This window comes from Helicoverpa armigera, chromosome 16 (assembly GCF_030705265.1).
Source record: "Helicoverpa armigera isolate CAAS_96S chromosome 16, ASM3070526v1, whole genome shotgun sequence".
Taxonomy (NCBI): Eukaryota; Metazoa; Arthropoda; class Insecta; order Lepidoptera; family Noctuidae; genus Helicoverpa; species Helicoverpa armigera.
The window spans coordinates 7,585,133-7,601,735 of NC_087135.1; the positions used below are offsets into that span (position 1 = coordinate 7,585,133).

The 16,603-nt window shown below is 33.6% G+C and overlaps 1 protein-coding gene across 8 annotated transcripts in view; it reads right to left on the reverse strand.

The window, feature by feature from the left end:
- Window positions 1-16,603, reverse strand: part of Spri (sprint) — a 194,970-nt gene that overhangs the window by 45,496 nt on the left and 132,871 nt on the right. Inside the window, exon 1 of one of the 8 annotated variants that reach the window (XM_064038567.1) lies at window positions 2,426-2,580. The exons of the other annotated variants lie outside the window; for them this stretch is intronic. The gene's annotated coding sequence lies outside the window, so the exon portion shown is untranslated. Of the gene's footprint in view, window positions 1-2,425; window positions 2,581-16,603 lie in introns of those variants that run through there. 8 annotated transcript variants of the gene reach the window in all.

A 16,603-nucleotide genomic window follows, 5' to 3' on the forward strand; every position in this document is an offset into this window, starting at 1 on the left:
CATTAAATTATGACTCATACCTTCAAAACATTTCACCACGTGCTGATATTTATTATTGACACGTGATCGATTTAGTATTTTCCTTTTGCTATGTAAAGACAAACATGAATTTACAATGATTTTATCTATAGACAATGAACAGAAAACAATAACTTTACGAAAAAACCTCAGTTAAGTAATTCTCATAGCATCACCTTTAATGCATCCCATCAATAGCGTTATGATAATAGAAAAATTGCAATTTATAACGCGTAGTAATTAAGATCTTAAATTGATTCAGATTTCAATATAAAATTATGCAATTCAATCAGAAACCGTATTCAGTAGGTAACTCACTGTGGATGTACTTTCGCTGATTCAAAAGCCAATGATTACCTGAAAAGAAAATAATATTTAGGTTAGTTAGTGTAATATAATCTTTTACATAAAAACCAATTTATAATTAACTCATTTACACACTCTTTTTAGTTCACTTTGATTCATTTCAACGTTCATTTTTTCGGTAATTGCTTTGTGGTCAACATATTTTTAGAAAAATGTTTTTTTCACATATTTCAAGAACATTGAAAAACAAAGAGGTTTTTATAAATCAACCTGTTTGATAAACAGACAGTTTAATATTCGACCTTGATCAATTTGTATTTAATCATTTATCGTATCATATCCTATTAAGATTAGCATATGGAATATTACTCTTTGAATTTACCTATTTTGTTTAAGGACAATGATTCAATTAGTAATCGTAGACATTGATACGGCTTTCGCCTAATGCGATAATAGTCCACTTTGGTATTTGGATGAGCTTGTTAAACTGTCGATAATCCATGGTCTACATATGTACATACCTACACTATAACGGCATAATGCAAGCGAATCAAACATAAGTGGTAGAATAGGAAGCCAAAAGAACTTATAAAAATGCTATCAATCAAAATTAATAGGTACAAAAAAATATTTTTAAACTGCAAAACATTAATAAGTAACAAGTAATAACTGATAAAAAAGGCAAAAGGACTACAATTTAGAGGTAATATTGTTCTGAGAACACAACTCCTTACAAAGCAGTTGAACAAATCATAACTAGCAGAAAGTGTTTTTGCCTCAATACATTTCTAAGCTCACAAGCTCTTTACATTCTGCCATGTGACAAACAACAAACAACTAGAGATGCGCCGATCACAATAAGCGACAGGGCTGCATAAGGCAATCTATTAGACCAGGAGTCGCAAACATTTGATATTGGTGAGATTGTCATCCATAAAACAAAGGCCTGGAGTCGTTGACTTAATTATAAATCAAAAACTTTTTTAACTACGAATATGGAAATTTCGTGACCCTATCCAATATTAATCTGTAATCAGTAATTATTACAAAAGACCCTAAAAATTGTTTTGTGATTCAATACTGTGATAAATAATAATCTATTTTTAATTTACGATAAACAACCGTTTTCTGTCATTGGACAGTGATCTTGTTCGTAAATACATATGTGCCTAAGAACAAGATATTTAAATCATCTAACACAGTTAAACATACATTTGTCGTAACAAAACTTTACCGAAGAAGAAATTGCACCATTAATTTACTACGTTCGTCCAACGTCACGCACTCCAATAGTTTGGCATCCCTGCATAGGCCTTCATAGCTGCCCGTCAGCAGGTCGATGTCACCACCACATGACTAACGAGTCCTCGTAATGACACCAGCACTAACGCGATAAAGGACCGCCTCTAATGGCCTTCATGAGGTGCATTGCTTCAGTAAATACGTGCCTGATAGTTTATTCGATAGATAAACCAGCAAGCTGAGTTATGAGGTCTAGCGGTGTTAGGCTAACTTAATTGTCGGGGTTAGGTTTCAATATACAGTTTGATATAGTGTATCGTAACCGTAGTTAATTCAACCTTAGATGAAAATGAAATATGCTGATTTTGCATATTTATCTTCCCCATCGAAGTACCAACTAGATTTAAATCACATCATAAGTAGCAAATATGTAGATGTACTACACCATACGTATACTCGTAATTTTGTTGGATCTCTGAATATATATTGGTAACACGTTACGGTGAAAGATAAAATAAAGTTCCCCCGTAGACAAAACAAAGAACTTAATCGATTGTTTGCTTATTTTTTCTTCGAGTCTGCAAAAACAAACTCCGCACACGTGCGGAGTCTATCGTATCTCTATCTCAGATATCATACTGTCATAAAATACTACAGCCACGTGAAGAAACCCGCAGAACACGTGCAATGGGTTAACAAAGTCAGTAAGATATTTATCTTCAATACCAATATTTGCATAAAAGTCAAAAGCTCGAAAGTATTCTTACAAAATCAGGAAAGTCATAACATTTTAGTAGCACTATAATAAAGTTAGTTAAATATTTAGATGTTACACAATCAAAACATGTCGTAGACAAACCTGATGGAATCGAAGAGAGAAGCCAAAATCCGATTACAAAACAATGCACTGAGGAGAATGAACCGAGAAATTAGCACACACCAGAACTTTTCACGGCAGGACAGGTAACACAGGTTGAAAGCGTTACACTAGACTATGGACTGAAACAGTGAGCATTGAAGATTTCATAGGAATTTCGCACGCTACGTCGCTTCCATTCGTCACCGTCGAGTAATTAGGCGAGACTGACTACAAAGTTAACTGTGCCGTCATAACAGACTTTATCACTTAGCAACAAAGACTAAATTCCTATAAAAGGGAAATTTTTGTAGATAGAAATAAGAGCGTGCGACTACCGAGACGCACTCACGCAATGTCTACTGATGTACTAACTGATGAATTTGAAAATATATGTAGTGTTACGGCTTAGTGCCAATGCCCGGGTGGCAATGATCGATAGATATAATGTGCTATTAATAATAACAATAACTAGGTCAAACACAACGCTGCTGAAGTAATTACACTACTTGATATGTGTCATTTTGCACATGTCGCTACTAGCTTACAACTCATATGGATAAGAATAAATGATTTCATTAAACCGTCTAATGTACACAACAATACTATTATGTGTCATGAAAACAATGTATCTTGTTAAGTTAATGGATGATTAGATCATTTTATGGCAGCTAATAATGATAGAATCTATCGTGTTTATTGGATTAGTCTAGGCTGGGAGCCATCAGTTATTTAACTAAATAAACTAGTAATTTAGATCAATTTGATAGTAGGAAGATGATATAAGAAAATACGAAAAAACTTGATGGTTTTAAAAAATAATAATTTTTCTAGGAAGGAGTTTAATAGCCATATTTATCACAGCATTAAGGCGACAATAAAATAGCATTCAATACAGAAACAAAAGCCCGGAACAATATGGTAGGAAAGACAGACGGTAACAGCACGTTTCCGATTAAAACGGCCATCGATCACGGACTTCCCGTGCCTATGGTAATACACCACAAGTCGTGGCCACGCACCGTGGATGCCAGGTGGCACCCTTCGAGTACTGGCCGACCAGCCAACCGTGAAGCCACCGCTATGGCTTACGATTATTAGGAAATGTATGTTAGATCGCATTACTTGCGGTTAGTGGTGACGGGTTACAAATTATATTCAATGTTTGACTGTTTGAAAGAACCGTTACAAATGTACTTCAAGAGATAAAAGAAGGGAGACATTTCAAGTCAGAAACAGAGATAATCTAAATAGAGCGATATGTGAAGAATGAATCGAGTCAGTCTTAATCTGTCCATTAACATAAAAGGAGTTATAAAAAGCTAGGAAATTCTCCACAAAATAAATTAGATTCTCACACGTTCAACGGAGGAATTATTCGACAGATATTTCCTCTGGTAGCTAAATAACTGAACGGCTGCGAATAGATTCAAAGGAATTCCATTTCCAGTAGATTATTAAGAACATCAGCGTTCTAAGTGGAGTAGTCGACGACAAATATTATAAATAGTAGGAAGCTGTGATGATGAAGACATTCATAAAGTTGTTCTAACTAAATATTATATTTTACTGCGTTTATGTCTTGCCGTTTATTACCATTCATAACCTCGTTTCCTTCAATGAATATTTATTGATTTTGTAAGTTATTAAACTGTTTCCAGTTATCGTTTAAGTATGTGACTTTTGAGATCAAAATTTGTAACCTATGTTATATTTTCTTTGTTCCAAACTTTATCTATGAAATAATCAGTTTCTTTCTAAGACAGGTAGTTAATCTGCGGGATTGTTAATCTGCGAAAGGGGAATTTATTTGAAGATATCCCATAAAAAAGGTAGATTAACAATAGCAGGTACATGATTAGATCCTGTAGCATTGGCCGAGAAACTCGAGAGGAAGCCGGAATGACGAGATTATCGAAATCGCATGAATCAGGATTTGAATTATTAATGGGATATTGATTTCGTGATTGAAACTCATGTGCGTTTAATTAATTTTGTGAAACGCGCACAAATGCGAAGAGGATTAAAGCTGACGTTACTTGTAGATCAGATGTAGATCATATGTCAAGTGTTTTAAGTTTGTTTGATACCTAATGGCGAAAACTTGAAATATAATAAAATAAATTATTTATAACTTAGTTAAACACGTTTAAAAAAAATAGTTTTGAAAAAAAAATACCCACTATATATCTTTTGGTACAAAGCTGTTTATAACCCTTATTTGCCGTTGAGTAAAAATGCTCATGTGTTACTTTATGAATGAGAGGTGAGATCAAAATAGCTAGATTTGAAAATTATAATGAATTCAAAGTGAAGCAATAAGCAACAATAGAATAACATTTGCAACTAATAAGGTGTTACGGAATATGCAGAGGTCATTGTACTCGAACATTTTACTGTAGCAGAACATGTGAAAAAAAACTTTGTGAATGAAACAATGGTTTTAAGTTTCACTTTGTTATTCATATCAAATTACTACTTTGTAAGTAACCAAGTTTAAAAGACTTAGTTTTTTATTTGTTAAGGGTTTTAAATTGTACCTACAAGCGTTTATTATTGACTCTCTTAGTTCATTTTACATGAGAAAAACAGTCCATAATTAAGTTGAACATTAATTAAAAATTACTCAATCAATAACCATAAAGCCCCAAGCAAAAATATTATCTGAGCGTTTCATAATAAATTAAACAGATAAAATATAAATCTAGGTTCTATCTATATGTCTTGCTTCAGGCAATCTCTCGAGCGAATATTTTACAACAAGCTGTGGATAAGGTGAAAATAAGGCTCCTTCTGAGACTTATAAAATGGATACATTTTTGTATTTTCTTATTCTTCAAGTTGGTAGCACTTGCACGCTTGTTTTTCTCTTGGAACTCGTAAAATAAATGTTCGCGTCAAAAATGAAATATGTATGAAGGTCATGTTACTGTGAATCTAGATTTAAAGCTGTGTAGTGTTTTGTTTTATAGTTCTAGCCGGCTAGATGGTAAAAAAAAATTGTTGGAGAAAATAGGTTTATGTGGATTGCTATAGCGGCAATAATTACATTAATTTTATAAATAAAGATACCTATAAAAGAGTAATTGCAAAATAAAAATTGGTTAGGGCACAGTATTTTAGTGTTACGTCGTCCATTTATCGAGTACTTAAAGAACTACATAAGTTGTCTGGGGATACAGCCTAAATCACGGACGCCCAGAAAGCTGATAATCGTAAAACACCTATTACATTGCCACCCTTTGCTACCAATCTAGAGGCAAATCGCTCAAACAAATGACGATAACATTCCTCAAAACCGCACGCACCGACTACAAATGTATGATTACGTGCAACTTATCTTCATGAATGAGCGTCAGTAATTATCGATGCAACAAGTGCACCAGTTTCGAAGCCAATCGCCTTGAAGATTACTAGAGCGATGCGACCGCAAACGTCATGTTTGGCAACCGCGGCCGAGGTCACCTATCATATACCGATACACGATACACGAGTACAAACTATTCGATTACAAATATCGATACAAAAAGTAGACTACTCGTTTTAACATCATAAAAAGTAGTAGATGATTGATATGTGTTGGTTCTTTGATCGTTATCGGCATCGAATAGATACGATAATTAGATTTATCGGACAGCACACGATAGATTTTTATACTTTTTTTTGCTATATTGCAATTGAAAATAAAAGCATTGTGAAACTAATTTAAACTTGGTACATGCATTACATTGAGATTCAAGTCGACTGTATATCGCATATCGAATAATTGATCATGTCTGATGATAGTTTAACTAATTTGCTACTGTTATAAACCAAATCGATTCAATCATAACTATCAATTAATACACTAATTAATTTAATTTGTAACATTCGTTAATACATTCTACTGAATGGTTTATCATAATATTGCCGGTGATTTAATTGGACTTACTGGGAACATAGCTTATCAATTTACGCGTTTTCAGAACACGTACAGAAGAGATAAATATTGCAGTGAAAGTATTACTGCTTATAACCCAGTGTTTTAATAATCCCAACCCAACTTAAAAACTGAAACTATTAGAAATAAAAGCATTTTAGGCAATAGGTACTGTCTATTTTGGGTTTATCTTTAGTGTGTGGTAAGGCTATAGGTACACAAAACTGAAATAAGTTACTACGTATACATTATTTTCTTTATAATCATGAGGTTAAAACCATTTTCGAATAAAACAAATAAACACTTTAAAACACGAATATTTTGGTTTAACTTGTTTAGCATACTTACTTGGTGAAGGTTTTATCACATCGAGAATAACATTACAATGTACTTACCTATTTAAAATATATTCTTAGCCACGCTCCAACGGAAAGATTACACGGTTTTATAGTTAAATGGTATATATTAAAACCATTTCCAGTGAAATTGTGATTTTAAAGTGGTGACGGAATTTTTATGGTGAATTCCTTCTTTCTCGATTACGAAAGGTTTTTTAATCAATTTTGTTGGTGTTATAATAATAAGTCTAGACTATGCTGAATTGGCTATTTCAGTCGACAATAATTTAAATATTTCACAATATTTAACCTATTTAAAAGTATTGTTGATCAACTTGAACTGAATTCAAGGAAAGTATTGCATTTCAATTAAAAGGTTTTGCAGCAAATTGCAACAACATTGACATTTAGCCAAAATTACATAAGTCACAGTATTTACTGTCTTTTATTCCTGGCCATTTAGCGAAACACTTGATACCTACTTGTACGAAAAAGATATGTAGTTACCGACACTTGCCTATATTATTTCAGAATGATATTGAATGATTTGCAAAAACAAAGATCAAGAACCAAAGCATTGATAACTGTTTAATTACAACAAAACTGATCACTGTACCAAAGGATCGTCACGCCAACAAAGACCGATAAATACCTGTAACGTCGGAAATAGTATCGTCAAAGCGAGCTATCTAGCTGGCACCTAAATATAAAGGCTGGCTGTCAGCAGATATTCAGACTACGGACGACAGCTGCGGCTACAAAGGATGCCTGCATACCCAGGTATTGTATGCACCTATATACGTACCTAGATATTTTGTGCACCTACACAGTTACGCAGAGATAGTGTGCACCTAGTTACGTACGGATAGATGGCAAACGGACGAGAAATGTTCACCATTTGAGCCCTCAGGCGTATCCGGGCAGTTGTCTGCGTTTAGTGTTTAAAGCTGTAACTGATTGCTGTTGATTTGCTTATTTTATATGTAAATGTTTATCAGCGAAGGTATTGTTGGGAGAAGTCAGATGTTAAGTTTTATAACAATACTGAAAGTATCATTCAATGTTAAACCTTAACAAAACGAAATCAAATTAATCCTGTAAAGTTCCACACAGTTAACACGAGTGTGTCTGGAAAGTCGCTAACCAATGAAATATCCATGCAGTAACTAACTTCAACTCCCCTATGCAATATATCGGTACAACTTTGATACAAAATGCAAATATTCTGAACTGAGCGTGTCAAAAATTATTGCACCGGGATAGACCGGGATATAGAGAAATTGCTTCTATTTTATTTCTAGTTTGAAGTTTGTTTTTTCGTGGTTGTTAGTGAAATTTTTGCAACTAATTGCCGTGGGCATCAATTTTCCTGCACGCGACACAGTTAACGCTGTGTTAGGTCGTCGCACGCGTGAAAAAATATATTGCATAGAGAAAAATAAATGTATGTGCATGTGTTACAACAATATATTATATACGTGTTGTTTTTTTGTCGAACCATTTTAAACGTTCGTGCCATCATGGTTATGATTTTCAGAGAAAATGTACTATTATTTTTGACAATGAATGGTATTGTGAACTTTCGATAACTTTGTAATAAATTATATAATTTAGTTTTTTTGAAGTAACGGATACTTACTTAGCTACATTCTGAATTTTAGACAAAAAATGCTTCATAATAAGCTCAGTGATGTATTATGCAGTTAAACCTGCGACATGTTGCAAAAAATGTCAAAATTTAATTCAAGGTAAACATGAGTTTTGTATGTTCAACTAGTTTATATTAAAGTTTAAGCTAACTGTTAACCGAGATTATAACAAGAAATAAATAAAACATTACAGTAGGTCAGGTATTTACGCCAAAGTTTGCATACTCTAGTAAATGTTTGAGTTTACATGGAGTAAACTTAGATCGCAAATATGAGTCTAAGTTAGCATGAAAATGTGTGTCTAACATTTGCTTTGCCTTCTAAAGATAGGTACTGAGTTTAATCCAGATTTACAAAATCTATGAATAATAAAACTAATAATGCAATATTTCTTTCTTTTGTAACGATCAATTTAATATGTAAACATTGTATTCGTTCCTTCCAGGACTTATAAACATTATTTTGTTTACACAACCAAATTGCAAGCTATTCTGTACAGAAAAAGAGGTTAATAACCCGCTTGAAAAATAGTACTTTATCGATGATTTTAAAACAAGACGATAAAAATTATCTAAACATAATACGATATTCTGCCACACCCAGTAAAATACATAAAACGAGATTTAACACATACACGCGAACTCGTTAATTGTGGAACAACTACGTTATTGGCAAATTGATCGATATAAAATTTTATCTTAGAGGTACATGGTGTTTATTTTATGTCCATTATGTATTTAGCACCATTTTTAAATAACATCAACATTATCATTATTTCGTTGCATATAAACTTTTCATAGCTGTCAAAATGATTTACGGTTAAAAGAAAATAAGTATGTTTATACCATTTCTATTATAAGGAAGAGCTCTAAAGAAAACAGTCGTAAGTCTACGCGTATGACAGTTTTATTACTTACGAAGGTACCGGATAAATAAACAGAGTAAATTGTATGGAAGATTGGATTAAGTGGCGTTATTGGTTTTGTTATCCTTTTACATATAAACGACTTCCTTAAAATTATTTCTTACTTCTATCTTCCTATTATTGACAAAGAGAATTTTGCTGACTATAAATTCAACAATGGTTAATTAAATGCTTATAAGATCATTTTAAAAAATACATTAAATTAAAGATGTAATAATAGTGCTAGAAATTATTTTTTATCTAACAAGTGAGTACATGAGTACCACAAAACGTAACAAAAGTGCATACATAGAAGAAAACATACTGTACCCACCGACGCATGACGTGCAAGCGCGAACATAAAAACGACGTATGTGCCACCGTCCTACATTGCCGCCATACAATGGTGAACGACCGTAAGTATAAACATTGTATCTCTCAGTCTTGCTAACGATCAGCTGAATGAATACCCGTTGACTTTTTTTGTTTGAGTTCGCGAAAATAACTTGACGAATTGGGTCATGTGCATTTTGTTCTTGAAAGTAACAAAAGTGAAGAATGTATAATGCAGCTATGGTTTTATAGCTACAGTAATTTTATATGTTCCACTTTTTTTACAAAAAGAAACTAGCCGTCTTGGGTATAGTATCTGAAGAACGGGACATTCCTTATTCAATTGCGCTGAATAAAATAAAGTCATCTATGTACATACGTTAGACTTCGGTACATTATGATCCCATAAAATGAGTTTTCAGTTATCTTAACTATATTATATGTACTTCTAATGCATATATATAATGCGCCCTAATTAACGATTCATCTTCAACAGAATCTCTTTACGGTATAACATTACAGAAATCAATCTCGACTTGCTTATACGTCTAAGCCATATCGATTCCAATTATATCACAGTCTATGTTGATCTTCGAATTAATTATCTCTACATTTCCTTGCTTCCTGTTATAAGATTCATTGTAAGTACACAGGAAAACATACAAAAGGCTACCGGTGATGAGAAAGGTAAACAAATCGCTTCAACTCTCACCGTTTGTCCGTCTGTATGTTTGTTTGTGCTCCAGAATAAACAAAGCCATGCGTAGGTGATAATGTTCCACGGTTGGATGCAAATAGCCTCGTAGGCGTATTATTATGGAAAAATATTTATTAATACGCTAATCAAGTACTTCATAATACTATCTATTTGCATTTGAAATAGGTAACATTCTAAAGTTACGTCATTCTTTGGTAGTGCTCTATATCTTAAAAGCTACATTAGAATATTGAAAGTTGATAAGTGAAGCTTTTACAAAGATACGTGTCTATCGAAATGATATTTATTTCAGATATTTTCGACCAAACATTGCATTATGATAATAACATAAGACTAGAAACAGACAATCCTCGAAGTATTCACACAGATTTAAAACTCGAATTAGATACCAAAATGAACACCTTAACATCACAGAACGAAGAAAGAAAGCAGGAAATAGAAAATATCAACACAAAAGTAGAAACACTGCAACTAGAAAATGAACGTTTAAAAAAAGAAGAGAAAAAACAAGAACCTGAATGTGCATTATATAACAAACTGATAGATTTATTCCGCGATATAGCCAATGTAAATCTCTCAGGCTACATTGAAGATATGTATCGAGTGGGAAAAAAAGGCTTAAGAAATAGACCACTTGTAATAGAACTTCTCAGTAAAAGAATGACCAGATATATCCTCAGCTGCAAGCAGTACTTCCAGGGAACTGGACTTGGTGTCTCAGAATTTCTAGACGTGAAATCGCGGAAGGAAAGAGCACAAATGAGAGATGAATTAGTCAAGGCTAGGAAGAACGGATATCACGCTATAATAAGAAACAACCAGTTATATATAAACGGAAAACCAGTAAATAAAAACTTTAATAATATTGAATCACAAAATGAAGATATGAGCTCCCAGGAAAACGATAAGAATATGTTGAATAGTACTAATCTATCTCACCATGCAGATATACTATGTATATTAGTAAATATTGAAGACACCGACAGTTGCAAACCTTACTTTCAGGAACTCAAAATCTTATCCCTACCCTGCCTCTATATATTTGAAATTTGTAAGTTCGTGCGTATGTACCCGGAATTCTTCACAAAAAGAGAGGACATACAAACAAAAATTTCTTTAAGGCATAAAAATAGGCTAAATTTACCAACGTCGCGTCTAAAAATGCACTCTGATAGTACTTTTGTCATGTCCATTAAAATATATAATAAACTACCGGAAAAAATAAGAAATTTAAATAAAAATACCATTTTTACCAATAAACTATACACTATTACACATCTACATACATACTTATATAAACAAATAAAAAAAAAAAAAATGTAAACCGTCCCATTAGAAAACCTAATAATTATATATATATATATATATATATATAAAAAAAAAAAAAAAAAAAAAAAACTTCTAACTACTAACTACATACTTAACTGATGATACTAATGATAATACATAGAATTTAAACACACAGTGCTCTTCCTCCTCTCTCCTACTATTGATTGCTTGTGCCCGACAGGGTCCTAATTGTGACTAATATCTATAACCTACCAACAACCTGTAATACATTATGGTATGCAATAAAGAATTGAGAATTGAGAATTGAATTGAGTATCAACCAGAATGTTTTGAAATTATTTTCTAATTATTTTTATTTCTAACATCTATTAAAATACATAAATTGTAAAGCAGAAATGTCTGTTTACTAAAGATAACGCAGTCATTATTAATCTACATATTGAAATCCGTCTAGGGGTAGGGGTACCCTGGAGGGTATGAAAAACGCACCGTCGCTTCTTATTGGGGGAAAATTATGTACTCATCTTGCTACAAATAGATTGTAAAGGCACGGTGTGTACAGAGGTTCTCGTCAAATGGATACAAGGGTTAGAGTAACCTTCGGGCAATAGGGGAAGGTACAAAGAAATTTGACGGGACCGACAGCCCGAAACTAATGCAGGATCTTTTGATGATATCAGAGGATCAGATTAAAGTTGTCTTGCTAAATGTAATGCAATAGATTGTGAAAAACATTCAATTCTACAATGTGGTTCAGATATGCCTCATGTCATCCCCCGAGCCTTTTTCCCAATCATGTTGGGGTCGGCTTCCAGTCTAACATGATTCAGCTGAGTACCAGTGCTTTACAAGAAGCGACTGCCTATCTGACCTCCTCAACCCAGTTACCCGGGCAACCCGATACCCCTTGGTTAGACTGGTGTCAGACTTACTGGCTTCTGACTATCCGTAACGACTGCCAAGGATGTTCAATGACAGCCGGGACCTACAGTTTAACGTGCCATCCGAAACACAGTCAATGATGTCTAAGATATACTTAGAAAGTACATACAAACTTAGAAAAGTTGCATTGGTACTTGCCTGACCTGGGATCGAACCCGCGCCCTCACACTTGAGACGTTGGTCCTTTACCCACTGGGCCACCACGACACTCAGATATGCCTCATGTCAGAAAAAATATAAAATAAAAATTAATAAAAAAGAGTGAAACAATAAATTGACAGCAGCTATGTCACGCTGATGAACGGAAACAAAAGATAAATTTTCACATGTAAAAATACAAATAACTTTCACAATAGCGACGAAAAAATGTTTCGTCCGTCAGTTTTATTACAAATGAAATATTTTGGCCAGAACTGGAAAAATGGACCTACACACTTTATATGGAAAAGAATGTTATCCCACTGAGTAAATATTGAACGAAGGTTGGAGTTGTCTCTCAATATGTCAACTGTCCGGCCAAGGGGATGGAATGAGAAAATAAAACTTCCTTTCAAACTGGTCCAGTGAGCCATCCTCTGGGATTTGGGACACAATGAGATTTTACATAATAATGAGAAGCCCCTATTGACCTCTTTTTATTAAACCTATTTCATAACAGACGGTTTACGGACCCCAGAAGTTTATTGACAGTCTAGTTCTTCAGCATGAATACTGATTCAATTGAGGCTGAAAGATCAGGACTTGGATAAGGACTTTAATCGGGCCGAGCATAAAGTAAGAATGTTAATTGCATCAATTAAACTGTAAGTCATGTCTAACGGATTGCTTTTAAGAGCGTGTACGTCAACCGCGCGCCATTTGGCCTAAAATGGTACTTTTCAAACCACTGTTTCTCAGTAACTACTTTTCCTATAACTATGTTATTTTTTAATAACGCAAGGTAATTTCACTGTTCATATAGTTAATTGAACATAAATTTCAATTTGTGTAGTTTATATACTTAAAACCCCTATAACGTAACAGATGTTTTATAAAATTCCCGTTCAGCGTCTATTTCGAAGCTTAAATTCATGTGAAAACAGTGGCAAATCTAATCATATTTATTTTTTTACTCATAGACGAAATCCCCATGCCTATAGTTAGTTGAAAACATTTTTTGATTTAGGTCTCTATCTTTCAGAAAGAAATATTTTAACAATGTGAAAAATTGTGATTTTCAAATGCTTTTTTTACCTATCTATCTTACTTAATTTAATATAACAATTATTTACTATAGTAATATAACTCTTTCTTTAAAACATAAACTTTATATTATAATTTAATCTCTCGTTTTTATTTTTTTATAAATTATTTAAAACTACTATAAAACGCTGCACGCGAGTCAACTCAAACCAGACCGCCGCAAGGCTTCACAGAGAGGACGTGTCGCTCCGTCACATCGCGTAGGGTGAATAACCTCTGCCGTGGATACCGAGAATAGAGTACATTTCAAGCGCGACCAACAAATCTTGATACATTACTATTTTTTTTAAAGCTCAATTTTGAAGCATATTTTTTTTATAGATTGAGTTGAAATTTTGTTTGAATGTTCAGTTTTAATGACAATGTATGATTCTATATCCAATATGGCGGTATACCCAAGATGGAGAAAAAAATGTTTTTAATGCATTCCTACGATATGGGTATCAAATGAAAGGGCTTGCTATGAATAACTCGAAAAAAAATGTGTCGCGAGTCTAAATCCAATATGGCGGACTCCTTAGGCTAGAAATCGCTTATTGCAGATGTCTGTTACCAATCGAGCGATAATTTTTTTTTTTCATTTTGGATGTACCCAAATTTTGACTTTTGATCTCGAATAACTTTTGAAGCATATAGGATAGATAACTTAAAACTTTATTTGCAATGGTAAACCCAAGCTCTTCACCAATATTTGGCTTTCCGGCAATTGTTGTTATTTGACCACAATTTTTCGGTCTGGATGGACTGCACCATTCATATAAACAATCAATTTTTCAAATCGGTCCAGGCGTCTTTGAGAAATCGAGAACAATCAAATTGAGAACAATCACAAAACAATCTAATTGAAACCTCCTTCTTTCTTTTTTTGAAATCGGTTAAAATACAGAAACTCTTAACATTGTCATTTATCATCAGTCGACTATTTAGTACTGTTGAAAATTGTATGTAATATACAGAAAGTCCTCAAAACCAAGGTTTTCATAGGTGCCCGATTTTTTTGCAAAAGAGTGTAAGTATTAACGACTTATTTTCATGCTTTTATATTTTAGACATCCATAGACTTACACTATTTTCCCGCTATTAACTATTTACTAAATAATATATTTTTTGTTCTACCAATTTCACTCGAAAGGATCAAAATGGTTTGTGTGACTATACGTGAAGTATGATAGGCACGCACACAGCCGCGACGCTAGTCTGCGCGGTTTTTTGCGTTGAATTACCTAAAGTTGACATCGCGCGCCGAGCGTACCGCTCTTAATATATAGAACGAGTTTTATCACCTATTAGCTACATTTTATTGACATTATCAGTCTGTAATACTAGCTCGGCACTGCAAAAAGTAACCTACTATTTTTGTTACTACATTGTGTTATTGTCGGTCAGGGAATTGGACCGATTTATTCTTGATTTACTGGTGGCAGGAAACTGAGTAGGTGTGGCTTAAACCTACATATTACATTACAAATAGTTTTCTTGGTATATCGCTTTTGCCTTTATCTGCAGCCATAATTTTATTAAGAGCGTTGTGATATTGGAAAGCCATCTTTGCGGAAAATATGAGAATCGATGTGAAAGCTTAAAAGGACATAAACATCTTAGTGACTAGACTCAATCCTATTAAACGTAATGAGACCCAAGTTAAACTAACAAAACCCATAAATTTTAGTCCAGCCAAATAGATTGCGCTTGTAGCTCAATAAAACGAGAACAAACAGCCCTAGAAAAAAGATGTTCCCAAGTGGAACAAGCTCCAGACTTGTTACGAGAATCAAAGAATAATTGGACTAGTTTTTGTGCAAACCACATTCTGGACTCAAGATACTTCAGCCTTCTATAGTCACTGACACGTTAAGAGAAACACATGAGGAAAATTAAACTATGCATACCGGGAATTAGATCATTCTAAATATTACTACCAGAATCGTAATTCTCCTGTGAATGTTGAGCTGATGAGTTTCGTAATAAAATGATAAGTAGATTGTCCGTCCTGCATATTACGACCCTATAAAATAGATGCACTTCCTACATAGAGCCGCAACATCAGAGGACTTATTTTAGCTACTTTATGTGAACAGAGCCATGTCTGTGACATTCGATAGGGCGGGTTGCGACACTTGCGAGTCAGACAGCGTGACTTCTGCTGTGCCTAATTAAATTTCAACCCTATATTTGTTCAATTAAGGTCTAAATTGGCTTAGTGTATTCAAATGTAGATAAAAATAAGCACTTGCTGCATTTGTTTAAGGTCGAATTTGTTCTGCAGATAAAAATGCATTGGGTCTGGCCGTAGAGAAAATATTAGCGGCGACGCTTTTGCAAACAAGCCTGCAGTTGATAACTTTATTGTTATTGCTTTAAAAGCGGGGTGAAACAGATGCAAATAGAATTTTGAGCTTTTAATGACCTTAAGTTTCAGCAAAGCCATGGTTTTAATTAATTTTTTTTTAAAACTTCGCGAGACAAAAAAATAATTCATATATTTCTCCATAATTGTTACTCACATTAACGTCTTCGAATCTCAGGACATGATAACAAATGCCATTATTTACCTGTAAAAGAAAAATAAAGTTATGTTAACAAAGTATGTCAGCAGGTGTATCGAGCGCTCTACTTCTTTATCATAATAGCTGGACGATAGTGAAATGTTTCATTCACTGATAAATATGTTTTGTCAACAACATCGGTCCTGAATGCATTTGACTTATCGCTTGCTCAATAATCTTTTGACGAATCCCTCGTAAACTGATTTCTATAAATTGTGTTTCTTGGTTTGGGCTCTTAAACAGAGTTTTATTTTTGTAAGTTTTGTCGTGAAGAATTTCTTATGATCATGCGCCAGAAAC